The sequence below is a fragment of the Antechinus flavipes genome, chromosome 3 (assembly GCF_016432865.1).
Source record: "Antechinus flavipes isolate AdamAnt ecotype Samford, QLD, Australia chromosome 3, AdamAnt_v2, whole genome shotgun sequence".
Lineage (NCBI taxonomy): Eukaryota > Metazoa > Chordata > Mammalia > Dasyuromorphia > Dasyuridae > Antechinus > Antechinus flavipes.
The window spans coordinates 453,867,849-453,882,214 of NC_067400.1; the positions used below are offsets into that span (position 1 = coordinate 453,867,849).

Here is a 14,366-nt window from a genome sequence, read left to right on the forward strand (position 1 = left end):
ACACACGGATTCAGTAAACTCCATGCCTCCCTATTGCCTCCAGAAACAAAGCGTTCTTTTTGGCACTCAAAGCCCTTCATAACTACCTTTCTTGGCTTCTTATAATTTAGTCACCAAGCATCCTCATCAATCCAGCATCACTGGCCCCCCATGGTCCTGATGGGGTTCTAGTGGCAGTCAGAGAGTTGTGGGAATGCCCTTCTAGTAGGCGCAGGTCCTTCGTGAAAGAATTCACGAACCCAAAAGGTTTAAGTGGCAAAAAGGGAAGTTTACTGTTGGATGAGAAGCCAGCTTGGCTAGAAAGACTGACTTCTTCAGTGGCAAAGTCCTGGCAGAGAAATAATAAAAGTTTTTTCCTCTGAGAAGAGAATGTCTTCACAGCGGGCAGGGTCCTGGCAGCTATGCCAAAGAGGCAAAACATACTCCTTTGGACATGAGAGAGCAGAAACCTATTTTATGAGCAGATCTTGGGAAACTTTCCCTACCTCCTCTTAATTCTAGTGGCTTTCCTCTTTTAATTATTTCCTGTTTACGCTGTGTATAGCTTGCTTTGCAGGTATTTGTTTGCTTGCTATCTCCTCCATTAGATTGTACACTCCCAGGGATCTGGGAGACATCTGCATAAAGCTGATAATTGAACCCAGGGAAGATAATGAAATCACCCCGTGAGATGGTATAGACAGAAAAAAGAGGAGGTCCTATGTCAGCCTTGGGGGATAACACCTTTAATTGGCACGGCATCTGGAAAGATCCAGCAAAGGAAACTGAAGTCAGACAGAACTAAGATGAACCAAGACACAAGAGTCACAAAATCTCAGAAAGGAAAAAAAATACCCAAGGGAAGGGTAATCAACACTAGTGAACATTGCAGAGGTCAAGAAGGCTGAGGTCTGAGAAAAGCCCTCAAGATTTAGTCCTCGAGTAATTACTGCTAGTCTTTATTTGAATAATGAGGTTGAATGGTTTTGGTAAAGAATGAGAGGAAAGTCAACCCTTCAGCAGAGACAACTCTTTCAAGGAGTTAGCAAAAAAAGGGAGGAAATAGCCCAACAGTCCTTGTATGCAAGATCTAATCTAATAATGGTTTTTTAATTGGGGATATTTGTAGAAAAAGGATACTCTTGGCAAATCGATATTAAATATGTCCCCTTTTCTCCATTTTTACCAACTTTAAATCTCCTTACTACGTCCACTGCCAACAATAATCTGTTTATTATCTGAGCTAGTATACCTGATTTCAGTGTCTTCCCTACCAATCCATCCTGTGGTGTTCTTCTACTTTAAATTAATATAATGGTTCTCTCTGGGAGCAGGTTTCTTGGAGAGGTTTTTCTGGAGGCACCCTTAGTTTCAGTTTCAAATAATAATCACCCCAAAATGCAGCCAGCTGATTAAAATCCAAATGTTTATTTCTTATCTCTTTCCTTGGTTCCAAGAGCTCCCTCCAAATGTCTCCAAATCCAAAGGTTTGTCCTTCAGCCTCCAGCCAGCACCAAAGTGGAAGATGGAATGAATCTCTCTTGCCTCCGAGAGAGGGCTTCTGGCCCTCAGTCTCCCAGAGTGCTCCTTCTGAGTCTTGTCTCCTTGCTGGGGCTGGGGCTTTCTGGAGAGCCTTTCAGACCAGCCTTGGTTACAGTGGGGGAAGTGTAGGAGCCCAGCCACCATGGTGGGATGAATGAATCTGGTTGCGCCTCCGAGAGAGGGCTTCTCCTGAACTCATTTGACTGGCTCACTGAAGCTTTATTTATGCTCCTTCTCCAAGAGCGGGATTGTGGGATCCGAGAGGGGCATTATGGGTTTCCTCCCAAGTGCTCTCTGGCCCTAAGAGCTTCTTGCTTATATGAGCTCTCTAAAGGTGTGAACACAAGCATTGTTTCTATTGGTTCTACTTAATACCTTGTTTCAAGTTCTGGCCCATAACATCTCCTTGTAAGATCAGATCAATCATACTGAACCATGCTAAATTAGATAATTATTGTCTCTATTAACTCTAATGACTTAACACTTTGTAAGGATTCCAATACCATCCCATATACTGTAACCCAATTAATTTTTTTTATAATGCATAGATCTGATTGTATCATTCTAAAGCTTAATATTGAGCATATATGTCCTCTTTACTATCTATATATTGAATACAAATATACTATGGCAACCTTGAGTGTAGAGTGATAGACCCCTACTATATTTATTAAACACAAAGCTAGGTTGTGAAAGGGAATGGTGATAAGTCTGGGGAGAAACATTGTCCTTTATCTATTTCTGATTTCTTCATCTGTAAAATGAGAAATATATTGTAAAATCTATAGCACAGGGTTACTGTAACATGATTACGTACTTTGCAAACACTAAAGCCCTAGCAAAGAAGATCACATTTCTTAGCCTAGCATTCAAGATTATCCATAATATGTATCAAATTCCAATAGAAAGGGATTCTTATAGGCCCACAGTTGGACTTAGAAAAACACAAATTAACATTATTTATGTTGTATTTTCATTTATTTTGTTAAACAGTTCCCAATTCCATTTTCACCTAGGGCTGCAAGAGACTGTTACAGGCCACGAGTTTGACACAAGCCACCTATCTATCATTATATACTCATCTACCCCTTGTTCTTTATGCTCAAATCAAACCACTGACATACAAAGCTTCCTCTGCTCATACCTGCCACTCGTGCACAACACCCAATTTATATTCTATCTCTTCTATAGAAAAAGCCTTTCTTGATCCTGTTTCCCATTGATCAGAATGACCTCTCCAAATTTTCTCAAATAATACTTTTCTTTTCTTAGTCTATTCTGTATTATCATCATTTACATTTGTGTCTCATTTCTAAAAGTCACAGACTCATTTCTGTATTTCCCCCTAGGTTTATCCCCAGCCCTTTTCACCACCAAACTTTGAGTTTAATAAATTTAAGAGAGGTCTCCTACTATTCAAGATAGCGATGTATATTTTGTTCAATGTATAGATAATTCATTCTCAGTTCAAAACCTTATCCAGGTTAAGACTTTACTCACAATCCAGGCAGGCCACTAGAAATTAATTTTAGGCAATAAATGGCATTGTGAGACAAAAACTTGTTTGTATTCACCCAAAAAGACCAAGCTCAGGGAAGTCCCACACTTGCCTTGGTAATCACATACATTGTCCCACTGTGGAAGGAGTGGTAGGAGAACATCAAAAAAGGGACAGTTTGTCCAAATTTATTCTTTCCAAATTAGCTATTGTGCTTTAATTAATGTACTAGAATCCCTAATCTCTAATCCATTCAAAATGAGCTCTTGGGTCCTCACCTAATAGAAACCTTAACCCATTACTGAAACTTCTATATATTTCTGTAATAATATACCACTGCTGCTGGGTAGAGGAAGGGCTAGGTACTTGTACTCTGCTGTTCTTCACTAAGGGCCTTCTTCTCAGTACTGGGCTCATGCATATGTGGACCAGATTCATTTATTGGGGAGCATCTATCCATCTAAAATAAAGGTCAGACCCTTTTCCTCATAGTCTCTGACTCTTAATAAACCCACTCTAGAGCTCTAGGGGAAAATTCCCTAAAACATGTTTGGCTCATATCTAGAATTCTGTCAAAGGAAAAAGATAGAGATATTTGATGTACAGTGTAAATCAGATATGGGGTAGCTATTTCTTTTTGCTACTCAAAAGAAATGCTTAACTAACACAGACAAAACTTACAAGCACAAATTAATAGAAAATTTGACAAGGAACAACAATAATTTAATCAATACCTCCCTGGGAAGTTGATACTTAAAATGTCAAGGTGAGACTGCTGAATAGATATTTTACCTTAGCTCTATAATATATAAATAGCCCCTTCCAAGTCTACATCTTCTGGTAGGTCAGGCCATGGGCAGCATTGGACCTCTGCTAGGTAATTATTTTCTCCTTCAAAAAACACTCTAGTGTATATAGAAATAATACTTTCTACTTTGACACAGGACACAAGATCTCCAGATTTCTCAAACTCATATGGTAGTATTCAAGGCTGGAAATGTACAGCTCAGGACTGCTGTACTTATGTCTAAGGAAGTATAAAATGGGAAAGGAAGGTTAGAGTGTTAAGACCCAGGTTCAGCCCCCCAGCCAAGCTCTTGCTTTTTTGCTACACTTGGCAGACACCATGTTCTGGACCCTTCCCAACCCCTTCAGAGGAATTTTAGTGAGAAGAGAGGTACTTAGCATGTGGGAAGATAGAAGGAAGAGTGATTCCAATGCTCTTTTAAACTGAAGAGGTCTCTCCCCAAGCCATCACCTAGCTAAAGGTCCAATAGAGAGATTGCTTTGCATCCCCTAAGTACTTCAATGCTAAGCCAACACAGGTGGTCAGCCAGAAGCAGGAAGGACAGCTCTTTATATGTCACTGCATAAGGTACAGTCCCTATTATATGTCACTGAGACTTAAAGAGAATCACTGTAAATATCACAGGTCCAAGACTAGGGTGAGACCAAAAAAAAAAAAAAAAAAAAAGGATAGTTGATAGGAGGCTTTTAAACTGTGCCATAAAAGGAAGAAAATGAGCTAGGAAATACTTCTCCCCTCCTATGAGGGGGATAGCAGTCAAAATTTCCAGAGGTTAAGGAGGAGTCCCTTTTAAGTCACCGCTTACTATTGGGAGTCAGTAAATACCAAGTATGGTGTAGAGCAGTGGTTCTCAGAGTATGGTCTAGAGAATTCTGGGGATCTCTGAAACCCTTTTAGAGGGTCTACAAATTCAAAAATAGTTTTTATTTCCAATATAGTAAATGTCTATAAATATAACCCAGATAAACAAAAACACTTTGGAGAGATCCTCAATAATTTTTAATAGGATAAAGATACTGAAAACAAAAGTTTGAGAACCACTGCGGCATAGAGGGTATTTCTCATCTTCTCCAACATGAGAAATTAGCCAGTGGCCATGAGATAAAAGGAGAGGGATACAGATAGAAGGGAGAACTAATACTTCTCACATCTACCTTCTCCCTCAATTACAAGTCTCTTTTTTAATAATACCCTTCAACAACTACCATCCCTTAACTAAGACCCGAGGATGGATGTGCAAGGGTGGCAGATAAGGCCCTCCATCTTTTCTCAGTTGCAAAGCTAGATCCCTTGGTCCCTGGTCACCCTCTATTCTCATTCTATCAATCCAGTCTACACCAAGTTCCTGTGTAACAGAATTTAAGGAAAGTCATTGTCATTTCCATACCCATTGAAGGAAGGAAGACCCAGTTAAGGATCAGTTCAGGTCCTCAGGGCCCAACCAGATTAGAGATGCATTCAGATATGCTCCCAAGGCAAATTTAGAACTTCACACAGATGTCTCTCTCCACCAGGATGTGTGTTAAGATTCACTGTCATGAATGTGATCATTTATAACAGCAGCAGCAGCACATTTATGTACTACTTTAAGGTTTCTGAGGAGCTTTGCACAGATTATCTCATTCTGATTTGATCCTCACAAGAACCTAGTGATGAAAGTGATATTATTAATCCTAAGGATTTAGAGTTAGGAAAAAACCCGAGCGATAATCTAGTCCAAATCCCTCATCATTTCACTTCACAGAGACTCAGTTGTCTCACCTACAAAACAGGATTTAAAAATCCCTATATTGTCTACCTGGGCTGCTTGTACAACAAGATTCTTGAGTAAAAGCACTTTGAAAACCTATATTATTGTTATTAGTTTACAGTTAGAGAAACAGGGCAAAGAAAACATACATCTAAGACCACTTAGGTAAGGAGTCCCTGGATCAGAAGAATAAGACGGGCGCTGACACAGTAGAGAGCTCACCCAGTTTGGAGACAGATCTCAGACACTAACTAGTTGTGTGACCCTATTTGTCTTGATTTTTGTAACCAAAAAAAAAAAAAAAAAGACCTAATTATAGCACCTACTTCCCATGGTTGTGGGGAAGAAGCAATGTACTTAGCATGGTGTCTGGTACATAGTAGGTGTTCTATAAATGCTTATTCCCTTGCTCTTCCCCAGAGGCATAGAATTGTATACAGAATCTCAGAGACCAATCCACCTATGAACAAGGATTCTCTACAAGGGATCCAACATACCTAACTAAGCAGCCACTCATTCTTGGATACCTCAAGTGAGGGCCTCAGTACTTCATAAATCAGCACACTAGGAACTTTTTAAAATAGATTTAAAAGTTCAGAGGAATAGCTAGGTAGTTCAGTGGACAGAATGGAAGTCAGAAAAACCTGAGTTCAAATCTGACCTTAGATACTTACCTGCTGTATGATCATAATAAGTCATTTACTCTGTTTGCCTGAGTTTTCTCATCTGTAAAATGAACTGAAGAAGGAAATGGCTAACCACTCCAGTACCTTTGCCAAGAAAACCCAACTCATGGAGAGTTAGACATGACTAAACAATAATAGTTCAGAAGTTTTTCTTAATATAAAGATTACATTTACCTCTTGGCAACTTCTACCCAGTCAAAGCAGAACAGTCTAATATCCCTTCCACAGGACAGGCTTTCAGTATTCAGATTCAGCTCTCCTGTTGCTTCTAAGCTTTCACTTAACCAGATTATACATTCCCAGTTCTATCCATGGATCCTCCTCTGATGTGCTACTGAAGTCCTGCCTCAGTCTGGTGGCCCTTTTCTGGATAGTCCCCAGCTTATCAATGGCTTTCCTAAAATCTGACACTTCTAAAACTGAATGCAGGATTCAAGGTGTAATATTACAGCGCAGAGAACAGTAAGGGTATCACCTTCCTGGTCCTACATCTCAAAATGCAGCCCAAGTTGGCATTCATTTTGGGGGCTGCTAAATCATGTTGAGTTTAACATATATATGTATGTGTGTGTGTGTGCATATATGCATACACACATACTTATATATAGTACATATGTGTGTGTATTGTACATGTATATGTATAAATGTATAGTATATGTAATATGTATAGGTATATATTATATTATACATGATATGTGTATATGTGTGTATATTTATATGTATGTAATATATATAAAATCAACTTGCTACAGCACACTTATAAGCTAATTCCTGTATCTTTTTTCTCCAGACAAGTTATAGACTAACCAAGTCTCCCTCATCTTTTACTTCTGAAGGTACTCTTTTTTTTTTTTATTCCCAAAAATGACTTTCCACTTATTCCTAATAAATTTTATCTTAAATTCATAGTTCCAGTTTGCCAAGATCTTTCTGAGTCCTGATTGTCACCCACTGTGCCAGCCACCCTCCAAGTTTGTTATTGGTAAGTCTGGCTGAGCCAAGGCCAGTGTTTTATCCCCTGTGCCACTTGCACTAAACTCTGCATCAGAAAGTTGAGTTCTCTGGAGGAAATGGAGTAGGTCAAAGCTCCTGGCTCACTGGCTCATCTTATGAGCAGCCCTGTGCTACCATCCTGGGAGAATGTAAATTGGGAGAATAGTTTTTTTTTGGGGGGGGATCTACTTGGAGGGATGTAGTTAGTGAATAGAGCATGTATTAGCTGGGTGATCCAGATCAAGTCATTTAACCTTGTGGCTTCAGTTCCTCATCTGTAAAATGAGTTGGAAAAGGAAATAGTAAAATACTCCAGTATCTTTGTCAAGAAAACCCTGAATGGGGCTACTAAGAGTTGGGTACATACTACACAGCCCACTATAACCCAGCAATTCCCTAGCCACGGTGTCTACTGGGATCACAGGCCCAAACTCTGATGAGCATGCCGTCCTATTCTTTTACCCAAGCCATAGAGGAAAGCAATCAATATTAGGACCAACTACAGCTACCTGGGGGTGAATGCATAGAGCCAGGTGTGAATCCAACTGAATTTATAATCAAATTCAACTGTATTCATCTCCTCCACAAAATTAACATTCGGCCTAATGGAATGCTTTGCTAAAATCTAGAAAAGGATTCCAGCAGTCAGCGGGGTCTACCAGCCCAGTACACTCTCCAAGGAAAAGAGAGAAAGATGGCTAATTTGCAAACTACTCTTATCCTGACTCTGCAACCGCTGTTAACTTTTCAAAGTGCTGACTTACCATCCTTTTAAAAGAAATTCAACAAGCATCTATTAAGAACCTACACTCTCAGTGGTCCTCAAACTTTTGTTTTCAGTATCTTTATCCTATTAAAAATTATTGAGGATCTCTCCAAAGCGTTTTTGTTTATCTGGATTCTATTTATAGACATTTACCATATCGGGAATAAAAATTATTTTTGAATTCGTAGACCCTCCAAAAGGGTTTCGGAGATCCCCAGGGTTCTCTAGACCATGCTTTGAGAACCACTGAGTCCTGGTTTTGAAAGGCCTAGTTCTAGGTATCGAGAATATAGGAGGGAAATAAAAGGGGGAAACAATCTCTGCTTTGAAGGAGTTTATTCTACTAGCAGAAAGACAGCCTACGATGGTGCCAGAATATGAAACGAGGTTCATTCCCATGGTGGGCAAACTCTATTTTCTGTGTCAGGAGCATGGCAAACCGTGCTCGCTGGGGAGAGCTCTGGAGGGCTTCCTGGGATCGCATTCTCCAACACTTCCTAGAGCAGAAGTTGAACCAAAGTTCCAGGGCTTATGGAAGTCTGGTCTCCACTCCTAGGCAGGTGAGCCCCTTCCTCACCTCCAGAAGGAGGAATGAAGAAGGAAGGAGGTGGGACCCGAGCGGACTGGCCAGCTGAATCTTAATAAAAGGATTTTCCAGTCTCTATTTTCCGTCAAGTAATCCGAAGGGGTTCAAATCCTGCGTCTAACACTGACAGGCCGTGATATCCTGGTCAAGTCATTTAACTTCCTACTTAATTACTTAGAAATTCACTTTTCTAATTTCTGTCCAAAATATTCTAAGGTAATCGGATGCCGAGAAAGCGCGGGCGGGCCTCCTACTCCAGAAGTCACGGGCGCACTCCCTATTCCCGGGCTTATTGCCACGTCCTGTGCACATAGGGAAAGAATGCAAAAAGAAGGCATTAGGGGCGCCTGGGTGACCCTCGGGCCGAGGCGTCTCACCCTCCCGGGGTTCTAGAGATCCGTGGCTCTCCCCCCGAGACCAAGTGCCTTTGGAAATGAAACCGAGCAGAGAGTGCACGGGCCCTCGCACCGCCCCGGGGTACAGTCCTCGATCCGCGAGACCCGCCACGAGCTAACCAAGAAGCTGGGACCTAGGCCGGGCGGCGAGATTAGGCGGGCAGCGGCTCTCTCCTCGGCTGCAGATGATCTCCGCTTCGAGCCTGACTCCTCCTCCGCCTCTTCAGGGTTTGTGGCTCCCTTCCTGAAATCCACTAGTCCGAGTTTTTTCTGCCGCTTCCGAACGCGAAGCTGTGCCAGGCAATCTGGTCCCTGCTGCCCACCAACCAAACATATATACTTGGCGCCACAAACTATGCACGCGGGTCTCTGTGGCGCAATCGGTTAGCGCGTTCGGCTGTTAACCGAAAGGTTGGTGGTTCGAGCCCACCCAGGGACGTACGCCTAGAAGTGTTTTCGTACAGAGCGAAAATCTTAGCAGCGGCGAATTTTCCTATTTGGAAAATCACCCATTGCTTTCCTCTGCTCAGCCCATCGTTCATTACCATACGTTACTAGGCCTAGGGCCACGGGTTGGCGAGGTTGCGGAGCTTGGGCTACGTGTAGTTCGTGCGCTCGTTCTTTGTACTTGCAAAACCTGGTCCTCCTTTTTGTAATTCGTAGCTGTAAGAAGCCGAAAGAGAACCTGAATAAACGGTTTTTGGGGTCTTCTTAGAGCTGCGAAATAAAGAACCTTGGAGCACGTGCCGCCCGCGCCACGACCTTGGGTTGGGAAGCGTGCTTCTGCTCTGCAGTCCTGCCTATGCCTGGTCTCCCGGGCAATCTCCAAAATGAGAGAGAGAGAGAGAGAGAGAATCGTCGTCCTCGAAGTGACCCTTGCTGTCCGTGGTCGAGAGAAATACAATCGCATATTCATTCATTAAATCATCCCAGCTTCCTCTTTTTATTTCCCAGTTTTCTCCCGCTATTACATTGAATATAAATAAAGCCAGAATGACGCTAAGCTGCAGCACAGTTTCCGTAGTGTAGTGGTTATCACGTTCGCCTAACACGCGAAAGGTCCCCGGTTCGAAACCGGGCGGAAACAAGTTTTCTTAAGTGACATTTTTCTAACAAAATTTATGGCTTTATATCTTCAGTTCCCCCTTCATGAATTTGGTAAATTGTGAGTGGTGTAACTCAATGTTTTCCTTCGTTTGTCATTTCATTGATGGGAATTGGCAAAGCAACTCCTCTATGTGCCCCTTTTCCGCAGAATTCTCGCAACTGTGTTTTCTGCTGAAATCCTCCATACACAAGAGGATCCGCCCCATAAGCTGTTTTTATTCCCTTCAGTCTCCAGCAGCTCTGCCCAGCCTTCTCCTGGCATTGCAAAGGCTAAATTGCAACGTCTTTCCTCGAAAGTCTTTGGAAAGCTGTGTTAATCACTATTCCATTCTGTAGGCACATTCAATGCCATTGAAACTATTAATTTAGCTCTCAGAACGTACATTGATAATCATCAGGGGGAAAAAATCTTTTAACACCCATCCTGTTTCTAAAAGCACTTGAGGAAGTGTAAAAATAAAAACACAGTTCGAGATCTAAAGCTAAGATAGTGCAGTCCCCAGGAGAGGTTCCGTGCACATACTCGAGGGAGAACGGTTGGAGACTGCTTTCTGGCAGGTACGGTAAACGAGGTGATGGGATGCAAGGGCTCTGTAGTCCCCTCTGTCACTTACTGCGTATTAGGGGGCGGGGGGACAAGAGGGGGAATCAAGGAGAGAGGGAAGAAGGGAGGGATGGAGGGAGGGAGGAAGAAAGGGAAGGAGGGAGAGAGGAAAAGAGTGGGGAAGAGGGAGGGAGTGGGGGAGAGGAGAAGAGGGAGATAGAGACCGAGGGGGAAAGGGGAAGAGAGAGAGAGAGAGGGAGAGGAAGGGAGGGCAAGATTGAGAGGGGAGAGAGATGCAGATCTAGATGTGTATATATACTCAAATGCAGACATGAATGTGTGTGTGTGTGTGTGTGTGTGTGTGCTTCCTTTTGCAAAAGATTAGGAAAATGTTTTAAAAGTTTTAACGTGGTGACTTTTAGCACAGGAGTCCTGAGGTCCGTGAATAGATTTCACAGATGAATGGGAAAGGAATTCTATCTCTATTTTCAGGAACCTTCAAATGAAATTTATCATTTCCTTCAGTTATTTAAAAATGTGATTCTTTGAAAAACCCTTATCGGGAGTATGAACCTAGTTTTTTCCAAGTACCTTTCCCCTCATTAGAATGCAAACTCCGCGTAGGCCTTTCTTCGCTCAGCACAGTGCCTGGCCCATTGTGAGACTGGGTGGTAAATGACTAAGATAACCTTTCAGCGTGTCTTCACGTGCCATGGGCAGATCCCTTGAAAGAAATAGGGATGCTTAGCCTGGAGAAGAGAACAGTTCAGTGGGGTCGTGTTACCTTTGTTCAAAGATTTGAAGGTAATTCGTGTGGAAGATGTTTTCTGCTTGGCCCCAGGAGGCAGAAGTAGGAAAAATGAGCCAGAGGTTTCAAAGAAGCAAATTTTGGCAAAACTTCCTAACAATGAGAGCTATCCAAGTAGAAAAGACTGCCTGGGCAAAAAGTAGAGTCCATTCCCTGCGGGATTTAAAGCAGAGGTAGAATCATTTAGGAGCTTTGTTAGATTCTGATTCAGTCCTTCTTGATCTCTTCCAATTCTGAAATGCTGTGATTCTGAAAAGACATTTTTTTTTTTTTTTTCAGGTTTTGGATCTCAGTTTATGCACTATCAAATGCTCCAACAACTACCTGCTGTGCAGATATATTTACTGTTGATTGAAGTGTGAGCCATATGCTTCAGATACAACGGTGGGAGACAGTCAAGGTTGACTGCCACTCTCCTTGGAAGCTGGAGAGGCAGCTGCATTCTTCCTGGAACGCGAGTCAACCTTCTCCAGCAGAGTCTGGACAAAGGCAGGAGCAGAAGGAAGACAGTCTCTACAGGCAATATTTAGCTTAAAATATTTAGTTTAGAAAAAAATCCCTTTTAAAGAGCACTGTGCCAGGCATTACAGCAACTAATTCTTGCTATCATCATCCAAAAGGAATTACAATAGGGCAAACAGAAAAACCTACACATACCCTGATAAGGATTCAAAAATAAAACTAAAATGAAAAAAATCCATGTGTATTGTGTGAGTTATAAATCATGTTTTCCTGTGCAAGGAAAACTTAAAGACAGACTATTTTTTCTGGTTGAATTGGATTCACTTTTTTCCTTTTATTTATTTTTAATTGTTGCTTTTCATTTTTATATGACATTACCTTATGTTTCTCCCTTTTCCCCTCATGAAGAGAGTTTTTTCTTGGAAGAGTAAAAAACAAAAAAAAAAAAAAAAAAAAAAACAACCAGTATGGTTGTCTTTTAGATGTCAGCAAATTCTTAGGCTGAGGGGCAAGGCCAGAGATTATTAGATGTAAGGATGAAGTCTATCAAAAATGATTGAGTTATTCCACACCTTTTGCTTCTAGAGACAATGAATTTGCCCTCAGGGTACAAACTGTCCCATATTTTTTGGTCCAATACACATTTGTACTGAATCACAGAATATTAGACTTAAAAATCTGGAGATCTTTGAACCCCAGAATTGTTTGGTGGATTTCGGGGCAAATGTCCACTGCTTGGTCATAGATTACTTATGCAGAAATGAATATTCAGGAAACATATTGGATAGTCACTGTAAGTTAAGGTAACATCTCTCCCTGAAGGGGGCCCAGTCTGGACCAATAAAGAGATGTACAAAGAAGAAATTATACAAACATTTTCCCCTCTCTTTTTCCTGCCTGACATTTAGCAAATCTCAGATCCAAGGTTATAGAATGAAGAAGGGACCTCGAAACTCTAAAAATCCTCAAAGGAGAAAATTTCCTTCAACTCTGCCTCAGTGAGGGACCCGGACAGAGGGAAACAACACAGTTTCATTCAGTAATCTAGAATTCCAACCCTATTCAATTAAGGAAACTTATTCAATTCAAATTCCAGCTCAAGCTGAAACCCAGCTTGTAGATGAGCCAACTTGGGACTCCACCCACTAGCCCCAACTGAGTCTGACCTGCTTGGGCTGTTCCAGCCCCCACCAAGACACCTAATATAACAGCTTCCTTCAATGAAGGTCTTTTGCTGATGGACCTTGGTAGCTCCCTTTGCTGCCAGGACCTTCTGTCCACTGAGAACTGCATTCTCAGTGCAAAACTCCATTTTCCAATAGATCTGTCACTACAGAAGTCAGTCTCTTGGTAAACTGATTTCTCTCTAACAATAAATTTTCATTTGCAACTAATAATTCAGGAATAAGTGAATTCTTTCACTCTTAAAACCTGAGGCCGATTTAAAGGGGATTCTTAACAACTCTCTTATAGCCACTAATCTACCACTCAAACAGCATCAAGAGGAGTAAAAGAGGTTTCAGCCTATTCTAGGCTAATAATATTACTGAAAAAGCAGAGTAGCACCTGGGATAAGGGTTAAAGCTGAACCTCAATCTGAAAATTATGGAAGAATAAATCCAGAAGCAAAATAATTTTTTTCTGGTCATCTTGGCCACCTAGCAAAGACAATGTGATTCCCTGGAGAAAGGACATCAAATCCTCAACACCCCACAATTCCAGAGTTGTAAATTTCCTGGGCCACATGTGATCCCCATAGATGATTCACTACTCTAACTTTAGGCCTAATGTCATTCTTTTCACAATTCATTCCTCTCCTCCTTTCTTTTTTCTCCCTCCCCACCCTGTGTGTATTTATAGGAGAGTCAATGTTCTATAGCAATAATTTATTAAGAAATTGCTCAACCCAGAGATCCTAAGATCCTTCTTGACTAGAACCATTTGACTAGAGGTCAATAAATCACAATGAGGGGCTAAAAGATAAAAAGTTTAATTAGCAGTTTCCAGGTGGATGGCAACTTCCTAAACAAAGGAAGGCACACACACATATACAGGGGCATATAGGGTTTTAGCCAGCCTTAGAGTGACATTGAGAACAACAAAAGAAGCATATCAGGTAAGGATACTTAGACACTTTCCTTATCTCCGAGACTGAAGAAGAGGGACAGGATATCAAGTGATTGGGGTGGGGGTGGGAGTGAGGAAGAGAGAAGTGTTAAATTTGAAGCCTCAAGAGATTCATTTCAGTGTGATAATGCTTTTTTCTAATGTTAATCTTGACAGAATAGCCTGATGGGGCAGGAAATCTCTACAATAGTGGAGATCTCTATTTACAGAACCCTGTAACTCTGGTTTTTTATTTCTAATGTTACTTTTTCTGGGGAGATGTTTTCCCCAAAAATCACAGTTTACCTTCCCCACTTTTTGTTGAGAAAACACTGA

The 14,366-nt window shown here is 41.4% G+C and overlaps 2 non-coding genes across 2 annotated transcripts; both read left to right on the plus strand.

Moving 5' to 3' along the window:
• Positions 1-9,368: 9,368 nt before the first annotated feature.
• Positions 9,369-9,442, plus strand: TRNAN-GUU (transfer RNA asparagine (anticodon GUU)). The gene has a single exon. It is a non-coding gene; the product is annotated as a tRNA-Asn (tRNA).
• Positions 9,443-10,017: 575 nt separating this feature from the next.
• On the plus strand, positions 10,018-10,090 carry TRNAV-AAC (transfer RNA valine (anticodon AAC)). The gene has a single exon. It is a non-coding gene; the product is annotated as a tRNA-Val (tRNA).
• The last annotated feature ends 4,276 nt before the right edge of the window (positions 10,091-14,366 follow it).